At 42.3% G+C, this 25,019-nt stretch overlaps 1 protein-coding gene across 4 annotated transcripts in view; it reads left to right on the top strand.

Moving 5' to 3' along the window:
- KCNJ16 (potassium inwardly rectifying channel subfamily J member 16) overlaps positions 1 to 25,019 on the top strand; it is a 53,458-nt gene that overhangs the window by 20,278 nt on the left and 8,161 nt on the right. The gene's annotated exons all lie outside the window — the stretch shown is intronic.

Here is a 25,019-nt window from a genome sequence, read left to right as displayed (position 1 = left end):
TTAGTAGCGGTCCCACATTTCCCTTACCACCATATTGTAGTCTTTGTTTGGGGAGGCTGGATGTACAAATGGACAATGGCCAAGGCCATGCATGACGATATAACTCCGACCCATAGCCTTTATAACAAATAGCCAGGTGACAAACGACAAACTTTGGAGCAGTGAGCCCCAAGTGGTCTAGACTTGGTCCTTGACTTCCAACATCCCAATCTTTCCCCCTGGTTCTAACTTAGAACTAACCAGAGAAAACAAAACATGCTTCCCAAACTAATCACAGAGAACGTCCTGCTTCTAGTTAACCTGATCCTAGCTTCCGGTATCGGTAGCCTCTGGTCGTATCTTTAGCTTTACCGTTTTCACTGTAAAGCTTCCCTGATCTTTTGCGTCTCTTTGAGTCTCTGCCAAACACAAGTAATGATGGCTGACTCCCTTGCTATAGCAGACTCTGAATGGTACCCCCTGCTTGATTCTCATTTGGGCAGTCTTGTTTATTTCTACAATATTTATTATAATTTCTATATAGAAACTTTTAAATGGCAAGATGAGCTATGTCCAAGTTTAGAAAATCATTTAGGGCCACTGGATATTAAGTGTAGTATCAGTAATCCAAAAGCCAGAAAAATTATTAGAATTGGTTCACACTTGGGTCAAGATTTCTTTGACCTAGCTTAGGTCTGTGATGATTTGGCATTTGTATTACTCAATCTTACTTCTAAGTCATTACAGCAAATGTCTCACTGCTTATGAGTCTCTTGCATACAGTCTGGTTCGTGTGGTTGTTTTCTCTGTGGAACTAGTCAGGTGTAATGGACACTTCCATGGGTTCAAATGGGCTCTCTGTCTTTGAGAAGGTTGCTTTTGCCTTGATTAGCTGAAAAGCATGTGGTCTTTGATATTACAGGATTTCAGTTCTAATCCTGCCAATAAATTTCATTCATCATGTGACTTTGAGGAGAGTCTTTTAACATACTTAAGTCTCAGTTGGCTTATTTAAACATTGCTAATGATTTTAGCACCTACCGTATGGGTTGCTTAAGAATTAAAACAGTTTCTGTGAAACAGTTACCAAAATCCCAGTATGTAATAATGTATTTAATAAGTGATAGCCATTGTTATTCTATCAAAATAGATGTTCATATTTCCAATGAACAATCTTCTTTATATCTTATGTGACAACATAGAACGTTTTTTTTTTAAGATTTATTGATTTATTGTACTCACCAAGTGAGTACAAGGTGGGGGAGGGGCAGAGGGACAGAGAGACAAACAGACTTCCCCCAGAGCAGGAAGCCTGATGAGGGGCTCGATCCCAGGATCCTGAGATCATGACCTGAGCTGAAATCAAGAGTTGGACGCTTAATTGACTGAGCCACCCAGGGGGCCTCAACACAGACTGTTTTAAGCAAAGATGTGGAAATTGCTGGCACTGCTCAGTTTTCCAATTGTATTAGGTATCAGATAAGCACTGTTACAAGACAGTGTATGCAGTACCTCATATGCAGAATGAAGGTGTTGTCTTCATAATTCAGCTGATGCGCACCTTCTGCTGTACTAACTACCAAGCCTCTCGGAGCTGGGCTGACTTGGCATGAGGCAATCAGGGATGTTTTGACCTTTGCCTTCTCGATGGCCTTTACTGGTGGAGCAGGTTACAGCTAGTGAGTTGGTTAAGATTTTTGGTTATGAACTTTGCTTCTTAGAGCATAGACAAAGCTACATTTAAAATCTGGAAGGCCAGAGGTGCCGGAAGGCACACGGCACAGCTAGGCAAAGAAGGTAGTGCGTCGTCTCTTCTCTTTTACATCCTATTAGAATCAAAGAAAGCATCTGACATGGGGAAATGTTCATTTTGTAGACATGACGTGTGCACGTTTAATTTCTGAATCAAACAAAGGAAAAATTCCTGGGCATTTTATGTGCATTTTTCTTAATATGATCACGGAATCAGAGTTAGCCATTTAATCCCAAACGAGACATGACCTCACTGGGGTTTGGTCCTTGACTAAATTTCGAAGTTCCTCACAAGGACAGTGTGGATTGCATTGCCTCTGTGCTCCTGTCTCCTCGCGGATGTCCGGGATTTGTTTGGAATGAATGTGGGGGATCTCCAGCAAATGTTTTCAGAGCAAATTTCAGTGGGAATTTCACTGTTTTTGTCACAAAAGCCATTTAGTAGTCAATCTGGAAACAAAGAATGGAATGAGTTACCTTGTTAAAATTCTTCAATCACAAGGAGTTTGTTATGTATGGCGGGTTTCCTTAGAAATTAGAGGAACAGGTCATTAGAGGGAAGTGGGATGACCTATTGGGAGGATCTGGAACACTTTTTCACAATCCACGTATGCTAGTAGATCCTTGACGAAGTGTCACTAAGGAAGGGGCCCTCGATGCAGCCCCACATCACATATTTCTCAACTTCGCTACAGAGACTATTTCAAACGTTTTCCATTCTCTTTAAATCTCTAATTCTGTCTTCTTGCCCCGTTATCCCTTTATTTAACCAGGGAATAAAATCACAACCCTGTTGCCACCCAACCTGTAGGCTTGATCCCAGCTGCATGTATTCTTTGCTTGGACTCATCCCTGACTGTTCCCCATCCCTCCACCATGCAGCTCCTCCCTTCCCTCCCTTCCCCCTTCCCTCCCTCCCCAGTGGATTTCTGATTATTGTAGATTCAGACTCCCAAGGATCTCTCCAATCTGTTCCCTTTGCTTTACTCCCCCGGGGTTATGCAATATCTTTCTTAACTGCCTTCCCTATCAGATGTCTGGCCAATCCATTTCCCACCGCCACCGCCAGAATATCTTCTCTGAAATGCTAATCAGATTGGCTTACTCCCTTGATCAAAACCCTTTCATTCTTCCTTAGAATAAGCAACGTTCTTTCACCTGACTTTCCAGGTACTGCTCACCACCCCAGCTCCATCCTTCTCCTACTTCTCCCCATCCTAGATCCCATGATTAAGCCAAATAAGCATTTTTATTTTTCCTGCTAATACTTATTCAGTGCTAACATAGTTTGTCTCAATCAGTTGCATTCAGTATGAATAGAGTAAGGGTGTAAATTACACCCTTGGGGAAATGTGACTCAGAGTAACTACTGCAGAGCAGATTCACTAAAGAACAAAAACATATCCATGGCTTTTAAGAAAGTAGGAGCCTATCCAAGAGTGAGAAAGGCTAAACAAGAAAACAAATTTATTCATCGTGGAGGTTTTTTTGTGTTGTTTTGTTTTGTTTTAGAGGTGGGGGGAGTGGCAAAGGGAAAGAGAGAATATTAAGCAGGCTCCAGGCCCAGCACAGAGCCCAACGCGGGGCTCGATCTCACAGCCCTGAGAGCATGACCTGAGCTGAAATCAAGAGTCAGACGCTTAACCGACTGAGCCAACCGGGCGCCCCTCATTGTGGAGTTTTAAGTTGAACATTTATAGTTTCCTTAATGCGCAATAAGGACTTGATACATGCTTACTGAATTATATGGAAGCATTTAAAACTTTAAATCATGTTTTGCAGTATCCCTCTTAACAAGCCAGCCGTTTCTAATCCAGTTTCTTTTCCATTCCATTAAAACACACACACACACACACACACACACACACACACAACTTAGTGGTACATAGAATTAAGCTTTGTGGTATATAATAATTGCTTAGTGGTGTATATAATTTAATGAGAATGTACCCTAATATCTCAATTTGCAGTTAATTTTATTTCCAGGACTTTATTTTAATAATTTCCAGTGGCGATACCAATTTTTCTTTTCTGAGCCAATTATTAGAAGCTAGAGGGTTTCTCTGTGACATGGTATACCCCCGCACTCATAGGTACTTTGATGTTGCATTTTGATGGAATTGGACCTTTGAAGTAGAATTTCGAGTGGAATGTGGACTGATTCCTGGCTGGTCAAACAACACCTCAGTAATTATAAATTAAAAATATATCACATGTTAAAAGAGACCTTCAGAGGAGAGCAACCAGGACATCGAGCAGATACGAAAGCCTGGCTTATCATACAATGCTCTATGTGAGCAGCTCCTACTAGTCTAGGAGAACCAGCGGTGCCCACCTCTTACCAACCTCACCTTCTGAGACATCACATTGGTAACTTGAAATCAGCCATGGTCAGAGAATTTACACTACAGAAATTGGTAAACTCTACCAGGCAGTCTTTTTTGTTCCCTCAGAGAGCCCTATTAAAATTGGCCAGCACATCATTGCTTATAAATAAGTTGACTAAATATCTCGGCAGTCCTGGTTGACACCCGTTGTCCTAGTGACTCATCACTTTAGCACTTGTCCCTACTTTTTACACTTTCAAAAGTGACAAATTAAATACACACTGTGTGGATCAGGAATCGTTGGAGGCTTTGGAGAGTTTTCACTGGAAGAAGAGAAGACAGAGTTAGAAAGAAGCAACTAGAAGATTCTTATCTGACATTGTCTGAAGAACTTGTTGTTGGAAGTAGTACAAGATTTGTTTTTCAGAGGCACAGCATGAGGACAGGAAAGCCTTGTGAAAGCTAAGGGGAGACATTTTTATCTGAGTTGAAGGAAGGACTTCCTCATTGGTAGCGTTGACTCATCATAAAACAGGAACAGAACACACAAGGGCTCGGTGAGATCCTGTCAGTGACAGTGCTCAGAGACAGAAGGCCAACTCTAGGGGATCTGCTAGAAAGACTCAAGAAATGACCTCTTGCTGTGTTCGTGCCCTCTTGAGGATTCATGTGTTGAGTTGAACCCTCCTCTGACAATACTTGACTCAGACATTTTGGCAATTCTCAGTGTGTGTGGCGGGGAGGGAGGGGTCTTTGCTTGGTAACGTGTGTTTTGTAATTGGTACAACAACCAGCTGGGAAAATAATTCCTTTGAATTCAGAAAAAATAATGATCCCAAACAGAAACCTTATTAAATCTCATGTTCAGTTTGAAAATTAAATAATTATCACTAATTTGAGAGGAAATACATGCTCACCAGCTTTACACGGATTTATTTCTGATTCCAAAACTCTACTTCAACACAGTTTGGTCAAAGAGAAGAAAATGTCAATGAGTTTCAAATAATTTTAGTATCAGAAGTAGTGGGGGGGCGCCTGGGTGGCACAGCGGTTAAGCGTCTGCCTTCGGCTCAGGGCGTGATCCCGGTGTTATGGGATCAAGCCCCACATCAGGCTCCTCCGCTATGAGCCTGTTTCTTCCTCTCCCACTCCCCCTGCTTGTGTTCCCTCTCTCGCTGGCTGTCTCTCTCTCTGTCAAATAAATAAATAAAATATTTAAAAAAAAAAGAAGTAGTGGGAAAAACTGTCATAAGTTGTGGGAGAGGAACACTTTTTCTGTACCCTACGGTAGCCAGGGTTAGAATAACAGGAAGCCCTCAGGCCAGCAAAAAGGACACCTGTGAAGGCTGTTTGGGTCTACCTGAACACGTGGTTTCAGCAGGGGCTGAGGCTGCAGGAAACAACATAAAATTGTCCACTGGGTATGGAAAACCAGGTTAAAATAAACAATTCTGTCCCTTACCTACTATATTATACCACATAAAAGTCAGACTATTTTTTCCCTATCTCAGACGATGACTTTCCTGAATTAGTCAGATTATCACAAGGATTACCACAAGAAGAGCTTGTAGGGATTTTCTCATAGACCAATGCCTTTCATTTGCACACCTTTAAGCTTACCTCAAAAGATTCTGCCCATCCCTTCAGCCATGCAGTTTCCTCCAATGCTTTCCATATCTTGTTTGACTTCTCGCCAACCAGAAACCTATACTCTCATCCATCAACCCACATGGATCCCTCTTCAGAGTCTCCCAGTCAGACTGTTATGTAACAGCACAGACATGGCAAATATCATTGCCCGATGTTTTTTTAAGTGCCTCACAAATATTAATTCATTTACACCTGCTGAGAACTACATGAAAGATTCTTTTATTATCTTTTATAGATGAGAGCACTGAGGCACAGAGTAGCTAGAGACAGCTTCTAATCAACGGTCTTACAAACCTCAGCTCTTAATCAGTATGTTGCCTCTTATTGTAAAGATGAGAAATTGAGCCAATCTTAATATGATTCTCTGAAAACCAATGTTAGCACTCATCCTTCCATGGAAATGTGTTTTATCCCTACCCATTCTCCTGAAGTCCACCTTTCTTCTTACAAACATACATATTCACAAGGTTTGAGATGTTAAAAGTTGGTGTTAAAAATGCTGCAGTCTTGGGGCGCCTGGGTAGCGCAGTTGTTAAGCATCTGCCTTCGGCTCAGGGCGTGATCCTGGTGTTCCAGGATCGAGTCCCACATCGGGCTCCTCCACTGGGAGCCTGCTTCTTCCTCTCCCACTCCCCCTGCTTGTGTTCCGTCTCTCGCTGGCTGTCTCTCTGTCACATAAATAAAATCTTAAAAAAAACAACAACACTGCAGTCTTTTATACACATTTTACATATGTACCTTCTCCTTAAGGAATTCACATTTATTATATTTTGTGAAAGAAATTGCACTCCCATGTTTTTTGAGTCCATTATTCTGCTACAGATTCCATTAACTAAGAGCAAAACTCATCTACTCAGTTCTTTGAGTCTAGGACAGTGGTTCTCAACCCAGAAGGGAATCCCCCCCCCCCCCGCCAGGGGACATCTGGCAATGTCTGGACACATTTTGGACTGTCACACTGGGGTTTGGAGTCATATTGGCATCTAGTGGACAAAGTTTAGGGTTGTTCCTAAACACCCTATCGGCATGGAACTTCCTCCCATAACAAAGAATTACTTGGCTTAAATGTCAATTGATTAGTGTTTACTGAAAGGTTATTAATGTGGGTTTTATGTTTCCTATAGTTTATTTATGTCATTTTACACAATAATAAAAGCAGTTTTATTTAAGATGAAATTAAGTGAAGTATTTTACATAATGTAGGAAAAAATAGGAGAGAAATATATCAAAAGAAATCAGTTGATTATTCACTTCTCACCTAGTTAGTTGAAACTGGTGGTTAGTAATATATCATGCACAAAGCAGACCTAGTTTTTGAGCCAATAATAGTATTCCATTCTCTCCCTACGATCTCGGTTTTTTTTTTTTTTTTAAGATTTTATTTATTTATTTGATGGAGAACTCAAGAGAGCACAAGCAGGGGGAACAGTAGAGGGAGAGGGAGAAGCAGGCTCCCCACCAAGCAGGGAACCCGATATGGGGCTCGATCCCAGGACCGTGGGATCGTAACCTGAGCCGAAGGCAGATGCTTAACCATTTGAGCCACCCAGGCACCCCTCTCCCTATGATTTTATAATGAAATCATGAGATCAAACAGGACACTTTCTTCAAGTCTCCCCAAAATGCTTATTTTAATAGAAACAATGTGCAGGACTAATTGTAGGACATCTACCTTATTAAAAAAATCAGTAAGTTGGCAACACCTTAGGCGACAAATTTTAATGTCTCCCCTATTAAACTAAAAGAAAGCAAAAACTCTCTCCCTGAAAAACAAATCCTTGCTGCTCCCTATATCCCTTCCCATCCATTAAGCATTTTTCTACTCCATTTGACAGCAAAGCTCCCTACAAATGGGATATGCATGGTCTCCCCTCCCTCTCACCCTGTTCCCACTTGTTCTGGTCTCATCAAGCATCTGCCTCTAGAACACTACCGAGACAGCTTTCATCAGTCACCAGTGACAACACATTGCCCCAACCAATTGTCAACTCTTAGTTCTCATCCTGACCCATCATTAATCTGTGACACCGATAACTCCCTTTTTCTTATCACACTTCCTTCACTTCATACCACATCTTGAGGTTTTCTTTCTACTTCAGACAGTTCACCTTCTCAGTCCCCTTTGCAGGATCTTGCTCATCTTCCCAACCTCAGATTGGGTTGTTCCAGAGCTTGATAATTGGAATCCCTTTTGTTTCCTAACTATTTTCACTGCCTGTCTGGTCCCACCTGTGTTCATGGTATTAAATACTATATATGGACTGATAACTTCTACTTTGGGACCTCTCCCCTCAATTCCAGAGTAATAGATTGTCTACCTAACATCTTCATTTTGTTGTCAGAGAGGATAGCCGGTTACCACAAGAATACCTCAACTTCAAAATCCCTTCTCTCCCAGTTCCATCATCTCCATAAATGTCACCAGGAGTCACTCAATTTCTTATAAATGTCCTCATTTTCATGACCAGTTGAGTCCTAATTAGAAGACTTCTCAATAGGTGAAAATGGGCATCGAGTAAGAAATGCATTCCCTCGCTGATCCCGGACTTAGAAGAAGCAAGCAAACAAGCCAGAAAACAAAACCGGTTTCTCAGAAAAAGATTTAAGCTTTGTCTTTGGAACCATTACTGCGGTTGTCAGTGGTCAGCTAGGGGTACACAATTTCTCGGAACCCAAATGAAATGATGTTGGGCAAGATGCTGTTTGCCTTAGGATAGGATTACACAGACAGGGTGTGTGTTGGCACAGAAAAATCTTTATGGCGACAATAGAGCACCTACCTAAGAAGGACACACTGGGAAGAAGTTTTCCGAGTCCTGGAGGTGTGAGTAAGAGAAAATCCAGCCTTCCGGACCAGTAAGAAGTTTAGGGGCCATTTGTGGCCATTTTGTGCTTTGGGGAGATCCTTGTTATTGAATAAGCTCACAAAGGTCTGTTCACAAGACAAAGAGGTAGATGGGCAGGGAGGAAGGATATTTCTTCTCGATGCTTGTTTTCTGTAAGCCACCATTGGCAAGACTGTCTACTACGTGTAGGCATGGGAACCAGTTAAAGAAAGTCTTGATTCACTAGAGTGAAGCTGAGAACTCACTGGCCTTTGTGTGGGGTGAATGTGTCCGGAAAGGCAAAGAAGGGCGAGATTCTCCTGTGAGGTTTCTCATCTCCATGGCGGTAGGTGCTGACAGCTTCAGAGGGAGCAGGAAGGAGCAAAGAGAAAGGAGCCTGAGATGTGTGGTTGCAGCGCTCCGAGGAGACGAAAAGGACACAGGGGTTTGGTCTGAACTTCATTATCTGTAACTAAGGTAAGACCTTTTAGTGGGTAACAGAGTGAGCCAAGCCTCACTAGCTGCTTGCCTGATCTTGAGCTCCTTCTTGCTTGCGTGTATGCCTGCTAATAGGCACCTTGACGGTACTTCCTTTCGCTCTTTAATGCTGTGCCGTCTATGGCTGGGAATAGTCTTTCTTTCTCTCGTGTAATCTCTGGGGAGCGCTGAAGCAAACAGATTAAGAATGTGAGTGCCATTTATAGATCAGTTAAGGGAAGTAACATTTGGAGAGAGAGACTAAAAGCATGATGACTTAGCCAGCTGAACGTTACTTATTGACGTGGGGCAACGTGGAGAAGGATGAGTGTTTAATCTCCCATGGAAACAATCATCCGTAAAACCCTCTTTTTTGTAGGTCTCTGTCACTCTTCCACTGTTCCAAAGTGACAATAAAGTGGCATCGAGAGTTTGAAAGGGTGTGTTAAAACACGCTGTCTTTGATTTGTAATTCATTGCGTCTGTACAACTAAAAATAGACACGGAAATACTGGAAAGTCTCGCTAGGAAAAAAAAAAAGCTGCTCAAAGTTAGCTCCGGTAAATAATAAGCTTCTCGAGCAGTGAAGTCTGATGAAGTATAAAAGCACGGCGCTTTCTAACTTTTAAAGGTTTTCTTCGACTTGTTGTCTTTCGATTTGCAATCTGCACCGTTGCTATGGAGTAAATAGCATTTGTTCCATTCGGTGCCTTCAGCTTCTCACTTGGCCGGTGGAAGGAGCGGAGGCTGAGATAACGCAGCTCATCTACCTGGAAATTCCGAGACTGCAGAGAGGCACAGCCATGGCTTTCATCCTGAATATGTCTTATTGATGAAACTCCTCAAGCTTTTCTTTGAAAAGCCCCTTCCCCTGCTCTTTCTTTTATTTTTATGAGCCTTGACATAATGCTGAGAATTTAGAAGGAGCAAGGCATACATCCCCAGGGGTTCCGAAAGCCCATAATCCTGCAGGTAGAGCCCAAATTGGCTGCTGCTCAGAAGTGCGACCTTCCCAGGTTACTTAGCTTCTCTCTGCCTCCTTTTCAGACGCCTTTAATAATATCTGTCTCTTATATATCACTGAATCTCGTTCGATAGGGTATCTGGCACCGAGAGAGCACAAGCTGTATGAAGACAATGGTTACTGGCTCCGTGTTAGAGAGGAGGGAAACTGATGTAGACATGATAGTGGGTTAATAGCTAAGCTCAGAGTAATATCTCAAATGACTTAACTCCAAGGAACGTACCTACCTCTGGTTCTCAGGCTTGAGAAGAAGCCAGCCAACTGCAATTTGGTCATAAGGAAGGGAAGCCACTGTTGCATTGTCATGGGAGTTCTGGCAATACACACCAGCCTCCAGCTGCTTCTGACTTGGCTTTCTGACCAGCCGTCTTGGACGTTCAGACAACCGCATTCCAGCCCTGGGCCTCACGTCCCGGATGAGCCCAGTCTCTGCAGGCCAGCGATGTGGGGGAGGTCAGGGAAGGTATGTCGAGCTGGCATGGCAGGTAATAAAAGTCAACAAGAGAGTGAGGGTCAGGGATGTTCTTTTGTGTAGACCTAGTTTCATGAAGGCACATCGGTCCTAGCACATTTTGATTTCTTAAAATCAAAACAGCTCTTTCTCTCATGGTCACCGTGGCTGCCTCAAATCAGCCGAGACAAAGTTCCTAGTTTGTTCAAGTGCTAAGCTTCAGGTGAAAACTACTGACATTTATGGGACAGTGCTATCTGATTTAATTCTCTGAATTACCCTTTTTAAAGGGATGGGGATCAAAGAGGTAAAATAACTACTCTGAATTCAGCTAGGTACAAGGTAGAAATGAGATGCAAAGAGAAATCAGGCTGACTCCAGAAATCAAATCTAAAGGATTAAGGCAAAGGTACTCTTTTGTTTCCATTATATAAATAATGTACCTGGAATGATAGGTTGTGATAGGAACCTGGTAAGGCCCTTCTGAGACCGGACCATCAGAACCTGAATTTGGTTCACCTGGAAGATGTGGTCTGCCCAACCTCACAGTGGGACTTGGGGGCGTCCTGGAACACAAGATTGAACTGATCCAGAAGCATCTCCTGCCCTTGGAAACTTCCCTGTCAACCATTACCCTGGGTTTTCTCTATTTTTTTTTTTTTTTTTTTGCTAAGAAAAATCCATAATCCAGGCTGAGGGGTTTTTTGGTGTGTGTGTGTTTGTTTTTAGTTTAGGGCATGCATAGAAATACAAAATGAGAATAAAAACAGATCAGCTAGGGGCGCCTGGGTGGCACAGCGGTTAAGCGTCTGCCTTCGGCTCAGGGCGTGATCCCGGCGTTATGGGATCGAGCCCCACGTCAGGCTCTTCTGCTGGGAGCCTGCTTCTTCCTCTCCCACTCACCCTGCTTATGTTCCCTCTCTCGCTGGCTGTCTCTCTCTCTGTCGAATAAATAAATAAAATCTTTAAAAAAAAAAAAACAGATCAGCTAAAAATTTAAAAAGTCAGTGCAATGAACAAAAAACATGGGTCAGTATGATCTTTCCTATAGCTATCACGATATGGCTTATAAGAATTAAAAAAATCAGAAGATTCAAGTGTTTTGACTTTAGTGAGACAATGAGGTCTTTCTGACAGTTTATTTTTAATCCTCTTGGGCAGTCTTTCACCACCATTCATCTCCTAGATTTGGAGTAGATACTATTTACTAGTTAATGAAACATAACACAAAATCCTTAAATCTTTGTGAACAAAAGAGACCTTCAGAGTTGAAACCTCCTATCAAACCAGGAAATGTCTATATATTCTTCATCCAAATTCCGAGAGTGCTAATCTTCACTCAATTGTTACAGATACTAACAACAAAAGTATTCTTCTTGATGCAGATATTAAATCTGCTTCCCTGGGGCGCCTGGGTGGCACAGTCGTTAAGGGTCTGCCTTCGGCTCAGGGCGTGATCCCGGCGTTCTGGGATCGAGCCCCACGTCAGGCTCCTCTGCTAAGAGCCTACTTCTTCCTCTCCCGCTCCCCCTGCTTGTGTTCCCTCTCTCGCTGGCTGTCTCTCTCTCACTGTCAAATAAATAAATAAAATCTTTTAAAAAAAAAAGGCTCAATTCAAAAATAAACAAATAAATAAATAAATCTGCTTCCCTGTACATCCCACACCCAAACCCCCACCCCACCTCTGTGGTATCACACAACAAACACCTTTCTCTCCTGATGGATAGAGATGGCCCATCTCTGCATTCAAGCCTATGAACTCCTTGGAGCAGAGTCATGTGATGCTCAGTACAACCAGTTCACGGTACAAGAGATATAGTTGGTACTCAGCAAAGGTTTTGAACACATGAGTTTATATTTTCTTCAATGTTTCCTTTTTCTTCACTTCTTCCTAATGCTCCACTTCTTACCGTGAGTGTGACTCCTTTTAAAAAGCAAGATACCCAGAGTTGAACATTACACTTCTGCTATGAATTGTCTCCAATGGAACAAAGTTTTATGACTTCCATTAGAAATTCTATGTGGATGAAAAACTATTTTTGTTGAATCTTTGCCTTGATTTTCTGGGAAAGATATGTTTTTAAGCTCATGTAAGCTTTCCTCCTGCTCATCTCTGCTGGCCTTCTGGGCTTGAGACTGATCAGCTTTGAGGGAAATCATTTTCCTACATTTCCCTGCTGTGAATTACTCCGATCCCTAGAGCTAAGGGCCTTGACCCTACAGGCGGGCCCCTCTGCTCCCGGTTTTGAGATGAGTCAATCCGTAGAGCACCTAAGGGGTTCTAAAATACACCTTACAGGACTTAGCCAGTATCTCTTGCAGTTCGCTCTGTTCTGAACCTGTGCCCAGTCATAGTGACTGAATTTTATCCCCCCCGCCCCCCACCGAGATCAGGTCCAGAGATCCACTTTCATCCTGATTCTGTTTCTAATAGCTCCTCTTCTCATTAAGGTTTCAAACTTGAGTTGTGGAACGAGAGGAATCTCTTATAGTCTTTTTTTTCCCCCCAATTTACTCTCTGTGTGATCCTGGATCGATCCACCAAACTAATTCGACTTCAATTTTGCATCTTTAATATGGGGATGATGCTGATAACTGGTTGTCAGAATTTGGGGGAAAATTAAATAGACACATGGACATACAGTGCCTAGAACTTAAGACGTGTTTCTTTTCAGGCTGAGATTTTATCCAGCCCTTACCCTTCCTCAGTCTGGAGCCCAGATCCTGAACCCCAGCTCCACACCTAGAGCCCAGTGACTCTGGGCTATCCCTCTTTAATGTGGACTACTTGCCTGCCCAAGTCCTTACGTGCTGCCTCTTCTCACTTCTCTTAAATTCCCCACCTCTGTGTTTTCCCTTCCTTCTTGTCCCTTGGCCTCTCCCTGGGTGGCTGTTAAGCTGATTAACTGTAATTCTTTTTCCCTCTGTACTCTCCTCTAGCAGCTCAGCTGAAGTTGCGTTCTGTAAAGTTGCATAGCCAGCCGGGCCTGCCCCCAAGCACAGCCAATGCCCCACTCCAGTGGCAATCCTAAACCCTTAGCTTTGACCTTAAGCATCTGGCCATTGTAGTACTTATATCCACATGTATCCGATTTGATACTTGGAAAGGTACTGCTATCTTCTCCCTAAGTAAGTGCTCACAGCCATTTGGGGTGACCCTTTCAGCTTCCATGGCCCACATACTGAAAGCAAGAGGCCATGGTGGCTGGACTCTACCACCAGCTGCTTGGTAAGCCTTGGCTAACACTCTCAAGGTGGGAAGACTTCGAACATGCTGTCATTCACCTACAGTGTTACGAGATACCTCTCTCTAGTGGAAAGTGCTACTTCTACCTAGAAACTCTGGCCTGGCATGGGCAATACATTCCTTATCCTTGTGGAGTTTCTTTTGCCATGAAGATGGAATTGTGTTTTTTCTCATCCCAACCTCAGGTGTTTTGCATTCTTTTATGAGATGGTCAATCAGGTGGGGTCCCAAGAGCAGGTGGCATTGAGGCTTAGGAAAACACAGTTGATTATACTCACAGACCCTCAAGACATAAGGCTCAGCACATAACACAGGACCACAAGGGAAAGACCCCAGGGAGGTCAGAAGACAGAAGACAGGAGTGAGGGGACGGTCAAAGCCATGACCTCTTTAGGGATTTGTGGGGAGAAGGCAAGAGAGGACATCATTTAGGATTAGCTAGTTTAAATAATTTCGGCGGGCTTTGGGCTATGGGAGTGGTCCTTAGCTGCTTGATGCTTGGCCCTGGGATGACTAAGGCAGAAGAATATTGCCTCCTTGAGTGTACAGGCCAGATGGAGGGGATAGGGCTCTGCATCAGTTAATTTTTATAATCAGAAGCGTGTTCCAGGCCAGGTCCTTTGTTATCTCTAAGAAGCTTGGGAGGGGCAGTCTCTCCCCAGCCAGAATGTTGTGTTGTTTTGGTTTAGTTTGATTTTCTTTTTAGGATGTCGAGATATCAAAATACACAGACAAGTTAAAAATATTTACGATACATAGATATTCTGATTTGACCTGACAAATAGACTCTCCTCAGTCATCGGTTATGGCATGAATGTCTCTTTATTTTATAGTTGCTGGGCTGCCACTGACAAAAAGTCCCTTTTGTTTTGGGTCCCTCTTCCCTACACCCACCTTCCCATATCTAATAATCGCCATAATGATGTGAGAAGGCAGATTTCTGAGTGTCCTTGAGGAGAGCAAGCCCGTGTTCTGTCTTCCCCAGTGGAAATGGCCTTTGCCTACTTAGAGGGATTCATAAACAATCTAGAACATGTGTGGAGGGGAGGTGGGGGTGTTGATTTTCTAACTCACAGATCAGGAACCAGACTGACACACACACACCCTCCTCTCCAGCGCCGAGTCTTTATGATTAGGACTGATCCCTCCGTAAGAGTCAAGCTACTGGCTGCACAAGGAATTCATACCAAAATAAGTCTGTGTTCTTTGGATCCAAGCAGTAGGAAGCGTTATCCTTGCTGCTTTCCTCAGGATGCTCTGTGACATCATCCACACTGGATTGTTTTTCCCTTTGTGTTCAAACACTGGCTTCATTCCAAAGGGTGTCCAAAGCCAACAAGCCCACCCACTGACGGTGTAATCTCACAATTGGAAACATTCCTCTCTATGAAAAGGCAGCGCCCAATAAGCTCTCATTGACAGCATTCTCCAGCCCCCCCTCCCCAGCTCTGAATTTCCTTTGGCCTCTTTCCTTGCTGACACTTCTTACTGGTTCGATGAGGTGGGATTATCCTGGTTGACAGCCACTGACACTCATGTATCCTGGTGTGCACATCAAGGACTGATCTTATCTGTAAAGTGGGTAGCTATATCTCAGGAAAGCTTGAAAACAACCACAGATGCTAAAATATTTCCCTGCAACCCTGGTGTTTGGACTTCCAGGAATAGCACACAATCTCCCTGATTCTAGAAGATCTGGCTTGAGCCTTATATACAAAAAAACATGCACATCCAAGAGCCTGACATTAACCTTTATGCACCACCTATAATCTAGTTATGGAGACCTGGGCTGAAGACTCCTTCTTTAGTAGAAAACTTCATTTCTCTAAGCCTTAGTTTGTTAATTTGCAAAACATAAAGGATATAATGAAACTTGCTTTTCAGGATTGCTGTTAGGATGAAGGGAGTGTGACACCGCACTGACACTCTGAAAGAAAAGATCCAGGAGGACTGGGGGAAGATGTCACTAAAAGTAGAAGTGGAAAGCACATAGAGAAACCTTGATTAGCATCATACATTGCCTATTGGCTGGACCTTCAAGGTTGCACCGCACTGAGCTCCTTCATGGTAATTTTGACTTCCTGGCCATCACAGTTTAGATAGTTGAGATTTTGTATTAGTGCTGTTCTATTGAACTGACAGTAAAATCTCCTTGGGGAAAGGGACTAGGGAAATATGCCTACAGATAGGCAAGGTCACAAATCCCTACGTGTTGTTTTCATACAAAGAGTGTTCTTTGATTCAAATGGCTAGGATAGAGGACATGAACGGCACTGCTGGGGAGAGGAAGTGGAGATCAGTTTTGTTTGAAGGCACAGGCAAAGATATTGTGTTGCCAAGGCAAGCCTGGTACCAAGAACCCAAGAACGAAGTGGAAGTTCTGCGTTGGTGGTGCTGGAGAGGAAGGGGTGGGGTCTTTGGTTTTCACGAGATTTTAGTGCCATTTAGCCAACTATGAATGACTAACAGGACAAATATTCCCTCAGCCTATTATATTTCCTTTCTTAAATGTTTGTGGATATGGAAGCTGTCGCAGGCCCGTTCACAAGTTGTTGAAAAACTGCCTTTGAGGATTGGTTCGTAATTTTTTTTTCAATGAGGGCATCCAATCTGTCTCTCTACTGGAAAGTTACATGAAATTTGGAAGTTCAGATGCCAATGATGTTTACATTTCTCGGTTAAAAAGCCAATATTTCTTCCTTTGCTCCTAAACTCTATGAATGGAAAAAGCTATTTTAGTTCATGGCATATTCTTTCCATTAAGATTTTAAACTTCTGCAGTACTGCCAAGGCTCCTCTGTTGAATGAGTTTTTCATAAATGTTATCTACCAGACATGGGTGCAAAGGGGCATTTTTATGCAGTTGAAGCAAAAGGTAATTATATTACCAGAGAAAGCATTCGTTTCCATCCCCTCCTCCAATCAGTCTTAAATAAAAGGAGGCCACGTTGGCTACAGCTAAAATTATATGAATAATTTTTAATAAAATCAGTAGCTAAAAATTGTTGAATTTTCAAAACACATTGGAAACCTTCTTACATATAGCTCTGCTGTGTACATTCTTGGCTAAGAATGAATTTTGATTTGGATGTGGGAAATCTATTTGTTCAAGCCAAGCACCACTTAAATTTCCATACGCAGATTATCTGCTGGATGAATTAGCCCAAGAAATTAAAAATAAAATTTCCTAAACTGCCTTTTGCTCAACTGCCCAGAATGTCCCCCTTGATTACATCCTGCCTGTCTGATAGCTTGAATTCAGGGAACAGAAAAATCATTTTAATAGCCTGCAAAGTACAGAAATGGGGCATTCTTTCCAAAGCATATGATTTATTCCAAGCCAAATGCAAATCGATTTCTCATAGCTTTCCTCCTGTGTCTCATCTATAGCACCATCTTCCTTCATTAGCCTAGAAAATCAAGAATTGACCACAAAAGCGAAATGCTGAGGGAGCACCTTTGCACCTTAGGTGCTGGAAAGGTCTCAGACCCAACCACCTTTCTTTTGGATCTACAGCGTAATGCCACTTTGTTATCCTACCGTAGATACTGCCATTCTTCAGTGGGTTGACAAGATGTCTGTGACATACTTGGCAAGATGGAGACTCCTCAGGGCAGTAATAGTCCTCATAATGCTCAGTTATAGCCTTCACAATGCTTCAGATATAGTTGAATGTTAATTGCTCATTACAGGCATTGGTATAGTTTAGGTAAATGAAACAGTCTCTTAAAATGAAGGTTTAAATGTCTTATCACGAGGTGTCCCCATCCGCCCCACACTGAGCTCCCTAGTGTCCGTCAAGATATATATACTGGGAATAGTAGCACTTCTCTTTTTTAAGAGAACTATCACTAATTTGGGTCACCTCTGTTTGCATAGGCATTCATAAATAACAGAATCAAACCTTCCAACTCAGGGTAGGATGGTTGATTCTGCTTCTATAACACTGTAGTGGAGACAGAACTATAACTGGTAGAGAAAATATAAAAAATGAAATTCATGGAAATTCGAGAGTCTATCAAATACTCTAACTTCCATCAGCTACTTAAATCTTCTATTATCTGTGGTAAGTGGCAACGCTTTTTTGCCAAGTGCCCTTGAAAAGGCACAGGCTAATAGAAAGCTAATCTCGTGTGATAGGAAACACGGAGCTTAAGGTACTGCCTCAATAGATTACCTATCTGGATCTTCCCAGGAAGATCTTTTGTCTTGCACTTTAAAGGCCTCTTCTCAATTTATCCGTATCCACAAGGGACAATGGAAATTGAGATAACAGCCAATAACAGTTGCTTTCTTTGCCTTCTCAATGAAGATGTCCTGAGTTTTCATTTTGACAGCTTAACGTAGAAACTCCATCATTTAAAGGGTAAAGAAGTTGTAGACACTATGCAGGGAGTTCCTGGTCTACTAGCAAATCATATGTGTAAGTTCAGTGATTCCCAGACTGAATAGGTCAATCAATAGATTCTCTGTAAATTGTCAAAAAGGACAATTCGCAGGCAGTTTTCACAAAATGGGAAAATGTCAACAGAGAGATAGGACTGGGTTTTCTGTTGGAATACCATAAATTCCAAACTTGAAGAAGGTCAAAAGTCATGGCACATATGTTTTTCCATAGATGACATTTGTTTTGGAATGCACAGAGAGGTTCAACCAAAGCAGCTCCCAAACCAAACTATATGGGAGCTACTAAAGGTCAGTCATAGGTAACCTGGCATTTAGAAAGCAAGGTGGGTGAGTAGTACATAAGGACTCCTATTCTTAATGATACTTGTGGCTTTTCTGGGCAGCTCTGCCATGTTCCCTGAAGGTCATGTCCAGACAATTAGATGCTGGAAGGGAACTTTCAAACGAGTCTGGGAAATTGCCAATCTAATAATTTATGGTTAGAGAAAATGGCAGCCTCTCTCTCTCTTGTCATTTAGATCTATACTTGAATGGACAGTAGTCATAGCTGGAAGTATTGAAATTAAATACCAGCACCGTGAAAGGAGATTTGGGAACGCAGCTTCATTTAATCTTCATGGCAACTGTATGATGTACGTTTTTCCGATGGGCAAATCATGGCTCAAAGAGGTTGAGAAACTTATGCACGAGTGCCTAGTCTCACTAATTATTAAGCAGATATCTGAACTCAATCTCAGCATCTCAATTCTTGTAACTCTCAGATAGTAGGTCTTTATCTTGAGGATATATAAGAATCAACTGGAGTTGGGGTGGGGAGGAAGGGCATCAAAATGATTGAGGTGAAGCCCAGGGATCTGCAGGTGTAACATGTTCCCCTAGGATTTTGCAAGCGGGTTGGTGGTAGACTACACTTTAAAAAACACTGCTGTGCTGTACTGCTTGCCGAGGTGTCTTAATGAGGTTTTGGGGTTCATGAAAATGAATTATTAAGAACTGGCTAGGGCTATCTATTTAGGCAAATCTACATCATAAACATCTGACCGCCCTTCTCAACTCCACCCATTTCAAAGGACCATTTCCTAGGGTCTTAAAAATCTAACAACATAGGCCTTAAAGTAGTAAAGTTGCAAAATAGCACAACTTTTAACATTTTCTTTCCAAAGTTATTGAAAATATTAAGATAAAAGAAAGATGCCTAAAACAGACTTTGGTATAGCCAGCCAAGAAATGAAGGTATTAACAGTTTAATATGTTTTGGAATGGGGAAGGGAGAAAAGGGGGCACTGAGAGGGAGGATTGCATTTGATGCCTGTTTAATTTTAACTCTGCTTTATGTATCCCTGATTTGTTACCAACTGCTTTCATGATTTCTGCAATTGGTCTCCAGTGGCCAAATCTGACCCGATTCCCTCTCCATCCCAGCCCCCCCTCGTTTTAAATGAGATCTGGTTTTACTTAGATGAATTAAATGTCACTGTATTTGTTTCTGTGAATTGTTCCAGCAAAAAATTACAGCATCAATGTCTGACTTTAAACGTCTGTAGGACTGTCTGCCTCTCTGGGCTATTTATAGTTGCCTTTTAAAAGCCCTAATGAATGCTTTTAGATTGCTATTGGTTTGCTTTCCCTTTGTGGAGCCTCAGAATTGGTACCAACAGAAAATACCTGTTTTTCTGTCTTTGCTAAAGCAATGCATGTTCACCGTAAAATATAAATAAGCAAAAAGAAGAAAAAGGAAGAGCAAAAAATAATCATACCAGAGAGGGCCACAATTAACATTTTGCTGTGTAGCATTCTTTTATTAAAAAAAAAAATCATATCATACAAGCTGTTTTACAGCACTGTTTTTTTTTAAGCCCTGTTTTATTTTTTCCACCAAACAATATGTTTCATGTTGTTTCTCCTTCTACTCCATCACTTTAAATGGCTACATTAAAAGTCACAAGCAATGTTATGATCGTACCATCACCTGTGAAACAATCCCACATTTATTAGATGGCGAGGCCAGGGCCAAAATTTGCTACTACAAATAGTTGTACATATTAGCCACGTCGCTGTGCTCACCCATGATCATTTCTTTAGGATAAACGAGCACACGTACAGTTGCTAGATCAGAGAACGTAACAAACTCCTAGACTATTGTCGCTTCACACCATCTTACCTCTAGAAATGGTTCAAATTAAATAGTATAATACATATTATAGTTGAACATAACTTTACGATGACAATATAATTACACGCATCAGTGTTGGGAGAACCACATTTCTAATCATTCAGTTGTTGCTTTAATAAACTTTAAGAAATACTTCTTTGTGCCAAACTCATTTTTTTCCCCCAGATTTCCAGAATTCTGTGGCACAGTTACGGGCATTATCTTAGTGAAATCTGCAGTCCTAGGGAAGCAGCTAACCTAAAGTAAACAGTATGATTTTTTTTTTTTTTTGAACTACATGTGAACTGGTGGCTAGGACAGGGGAGAGGAAAGGTAAATGGAAGGAACTGAGAGCTGGTGTTTGCAGAACCGTCCGCACTGATGTTTTAACACTTCTAGGAATGCTGGTCCTTTTACTAGGACCTTTTACTGAAATCTCCTTAAGGATGTATTAGTTCATTCCTTCAAGGTCTACTTAGTGGGCACCTGCACGCTAGGCGTTACTCTGGGTGCCAAGGATACAGTGGCAAATAAGGCAAGGGGGTCTTTTTTCATGGAGCTTACAGTCCATTCCATGGGGTCATCCAGCCGACAAATAAGTCATCGACCAGTCGTGGCAAGCGTTTTGAAATGAAAATCATGTTTACGATCCAGAAAATAAGGATGTGGGAAGGATTTTTGTTTACCTCTTCAACAGACAGGGCCTCTCTGAAAAGGGGACTTTGAAGAGGAGACTTCAGTGATGAGAGGAAGTCACACAGGCAGAAAAGGAAGTACAAAGGCCCTGAGGCAGGAATAGCCTTGTTAGCAGACTTTTTCTGAAAAGAGTCAGATCATAAATATTTTGGTTTTGTGAATCACATTGTTCCTGCTGCAACCGCGCCACTCGAGTCTGCAGTGATAGCCTGACAGGAAGTCGCAGCAGACAATTTTATAAATAATGGTCTGAATGTTGTGTTCCAATAAAGCTTTACAAAAGTGACCAGTGAGCTGGATTTGGCCCTTCGACTATAATTTTTGGACCTTCGTGTTGGTGAAAGAGGGAGAGAGTGACGCTGGAGAATGAACAGTGGGAAGGAGAATGGTAATTTCTAGAGGTGGGCGGAGGTCACAGTTATCTGCTCTGTATGTAATACAGATTATGCAAATTCCTCTAATTGCAATAGGAAGACTGGGAAGATGCTGGAGGGTTTTAAGCAGGAAAGTGACATCTTTGATTTTATTTTTAAAAAGGATAGATTGCAGTACCACAGGGGCAGCAAGAGAAGCCCTCTTGGGGGTCCACCGAAGACATAGGGGCTTCGATTACTAGGAGACATGATTAGATTTAAGATCTACTTTGAAGGTGAGCCCACAGGACTTGCTGCTGGTTTATGTGATGAGAGTAAGGGAGAGTGACTAGACCACACTCTTGCATCTGGGAGATATTTTTTAAATGCAAATGAAACTAAATTTTAACTGAATTTTCTCTGTTTCAAGCAATGAAAACTCTGAGTAACACAAGCAGAAGAAAATATTATTGGAAAGATAACAGGTAGCTTATAGCATCAAAAGAAGGATGAAAAGAGAAAACCTGATATGAGCAGAAGCAAGGGGCAGGACAAAATGAAAATTATCTCAGGGACTGTTTTCCCAGGAGCTGCGACTTGTACCCTTCTTTGGTGGCACTTAGATGCCCCTCCACACCAGTGGCCTCTTGACTCCATGTAGTTGCCTGGACCATGGGCTTCGGCATCCTTGCCTCACTGCCTCAAGAGTCAATGTCTTGTTTGTGAAGCTCTGATTGGTCACTCTAAGGTCATGTGACTCTGCTCCAGGTGCCAGTGAAGAAACGCGCTGGTGGTAAGTGGCTTCTTTCACTTCCACCGGCATCATCCTAATCCCAGCCACCATCCTCTCTTACCCGATCACTGAAATGCCTTCCTGGGTTACTCCCTGCGACGGCTTTTAAACTTCAACCAGTTTTCCACTGGATCGCCAGAGTGGTCTTTTTAAAAATGGAAATGTTATTATGCCGTGCTCTTAGTGAAGGTACTTCAGTTGCTTTTATTGCTCTTTTGGGAGAAAGACCCAAATCTTAAATTCTCCCTACTAGGTCACTTATGCTCTGTCTCTATCTCTCTGTCCAGCTTCGACTCCCTCCCCCCATCCTCGAATTCAGTTCTTTGGAAAGCAAGCTCTATGTGCAGCCTTGCAAATGCTGTTCCTCCGCCTGGGAAACTCTTTTTCTCCTTCTTCCTATTTGGTTAACTTGTATTCATTTTTCAGATTGTAGCTCAGACAGTCATCTGTCTCTCCCAGACTAGATAAAGACCCAGTATTATAAGCTATTGCAAGAAACAGAGGAGAAATATGTATTCAAGTTAAGGGTTAAACAGAGGCTCTGATGAGGACAGCTTCCAAGATGCTGGTCATGGTACTCTTTTATATTATGCCATTCATTCCTTACCGAAAGGTTTTGAGAGAGTCAACCATTGTCCGTATGTTTTAAATAAATAAAAGGAAGCTGAAAGATATTTGTAAGATGCAGCTGAGATGTGGTAGAACCATGCCTAGAATCCAAGTCTTTGATCCTCATACTTTTGTCCTTTAACAACACTAATGTAGGACCATAATATGGAGCTTGGACAGGACCCATGGTAGCAAGAGAAGGGTTATTTACATTTCAGGGCAGAGCTATCCCTCCGGATGAAAGTGGCAAGAGATGAGTTAGAAGGTAGACCAGGTAAAACTAGGTTTTTAACTGATCAGGAAAGCCTGATTTCAGTGCTAAAATGCAGCTGAGTTCCTGTAATGATAGGTTCTTGTGAGAACCAGGCCTTAAAATTAGCTTAGAACAAAGCACACAGCAGCCAGACTACACCTGTAAATAGCGAGGGCCTTAACGACTAGATAGTGACCGTGTCTCAAACAAACAAAGTAAGATAGAAAACAAGGCCCGAGTTGAGAACATGTTTACTGAAGGGCACAGGCAGGAATAGTGAAGACCGTGCTCTCACTTGGAGGTCAAGTCCTTCACCAAACGCTTTCTGATCACCCTGGCCAAAAGGCTACCTCCCTCCCCTCTCCAGCCATTCTCCGAGTTAATGCTTCACTTTGACAGCCCTCCAAGGCACATTCCGAGGCAGTAGGATTCTTACTAATTCCTAACAGTGGGTGGGTCTGGCACACAGTAGGGGCTCAATTATTTTTAAAAAATGAATAACAATGAAAATGAAAATAGTCAGCAACAAGTTCTCATTGGAGAATTTTAGAGATCCCTGGGGAACCCTCCACACCAAGAGGGAATTGAGCTGTGGTCTTTAAAAGGACGTAAGATCTCATGCTATCCAGCTTCTGCAACCAACCCAGGTACAGTTCAAAGTAAGTTCTGAGCAACTCAGGCTGGCATCCAGCCAAGGCAGGGACGGGCTGATGATCACGATAAGAACAGGAGAAACCTTCAGAACCGTCTTCGTAAAACGTGCCCATACCACTTAAGACAAAGAATAATCATGATAACCGCCCTGTGAATTTCTTTAACCTGTTAACTTTGCCAAGCTTGTCAGGCTTGTTTCCTTTAGCTTGGTTGCTCAGAGGAAATGGCCATACAATTTCTTTTTAAGCAACATTTTAAAAACTGAATTGAAAGCAGGTATATGCATGTATATGCAAGTGTGTGTGTGTGTGTCTGTGTGTGTGTGTCTGTGTGTGTCTGTGTTTGGGGGAGAGAGGGGTGTGCGTGCGTGTGTGTGTGCATGCGTGTTGAGGACAAGAAATAGGGGATTTCCCATTTGGTGACCGTTGTGAAAAGGAAAGCAAAATGAGCTTTGGGGAGCTTTGGGGAGCTAGTGGAAAGACGGAGAATTGAGCCACATGGCTTAGTGTTAGAAACAGTGGTGCCATCCCTCAACTTCAATAGAAATATCTACTGGGAGCCACGTTGTTGGCCCATCCGTCACGTAAGTGGAAAGCTCTCTGACAGGGTTCAAGCAGACGCTCTGATACTTTACAGAGGGGGAAACTGAGCCCTCGTAGGATTCAGATTCACACAACAATTACTGAATAATTACTATAAGCTTGGCACAGCGAAAGATGGCTTCCTGTTCCTTATCTCACTCAGAGTCACAGTCACTCAGTAACATAAGTATTCTTATCCCTGCATCATGCATGAGGACACTGAGGTTCAGAGAAAAGTTACTTTCCTAAGCCACTCAGGATGTTGGGGACAGTCCTGGAACTGGAATCTGCCTCCCAATTCATGATCTCTCTGCAAGACCAAAACACATTTTATTTCAGACTGTTGCTTATTAAGGTAATTTGTTTTTAAGGCAGGATAACATGGAATCATAATTCTTATTATTTTGGTATGATCTTGACATCCAGAAAATGGGGAAACATCATCCCAGCCTCTAAATTTTTCCTACTTCTTTATAAAACACAGCATCATTTGGGATGGAGCAGGATTTATGATTAAGATGTAGACATTACTTACTTAAGAAAAGAATGGGCTAGAAAGAGGCTCTCTAGGTAAAGTTACTAGCAATGTTGTAATGCCAGATTTCTGCTTCTCCCTCCCAACTCTAGATTCAGTTCAGTTGTTTGCTCATAGCATAGTAGCGAGCCCCTTTCCTATCATAAACTGGCACAAAACTTTTCTTTAATTAGAGAGAGGGGAGGGGGCAGGGGGAGAGGGAGAAAGAAAATCTTAAGCAGTCTCCACGCCCAGCTCGGAGCCTGACCTGGCG

The sequence above is a fragment of the Ursus arctos genome, unplaced genomic scaffold (assembly GCF_023065955.2).
Source record: "Ursus arctos isolate Adak ecotype North America unplaced genomic scaffold, UrsArc2.0 scaffold_24, whole genome shotgun sequence".
In the NCBI taxonomy this organism is placed as follows: domain Eukaryota; kingdom Metazoa; phylum Chordata; class Mammalia; order Carnivora; family Ursidae; genus Ursus; species Ursus arctos.
The sequence above is the reverse complement of the archived record's forward strand: the minus strand, read 5'-3'. Positions and strand labels throughout refer to the sequence as shown.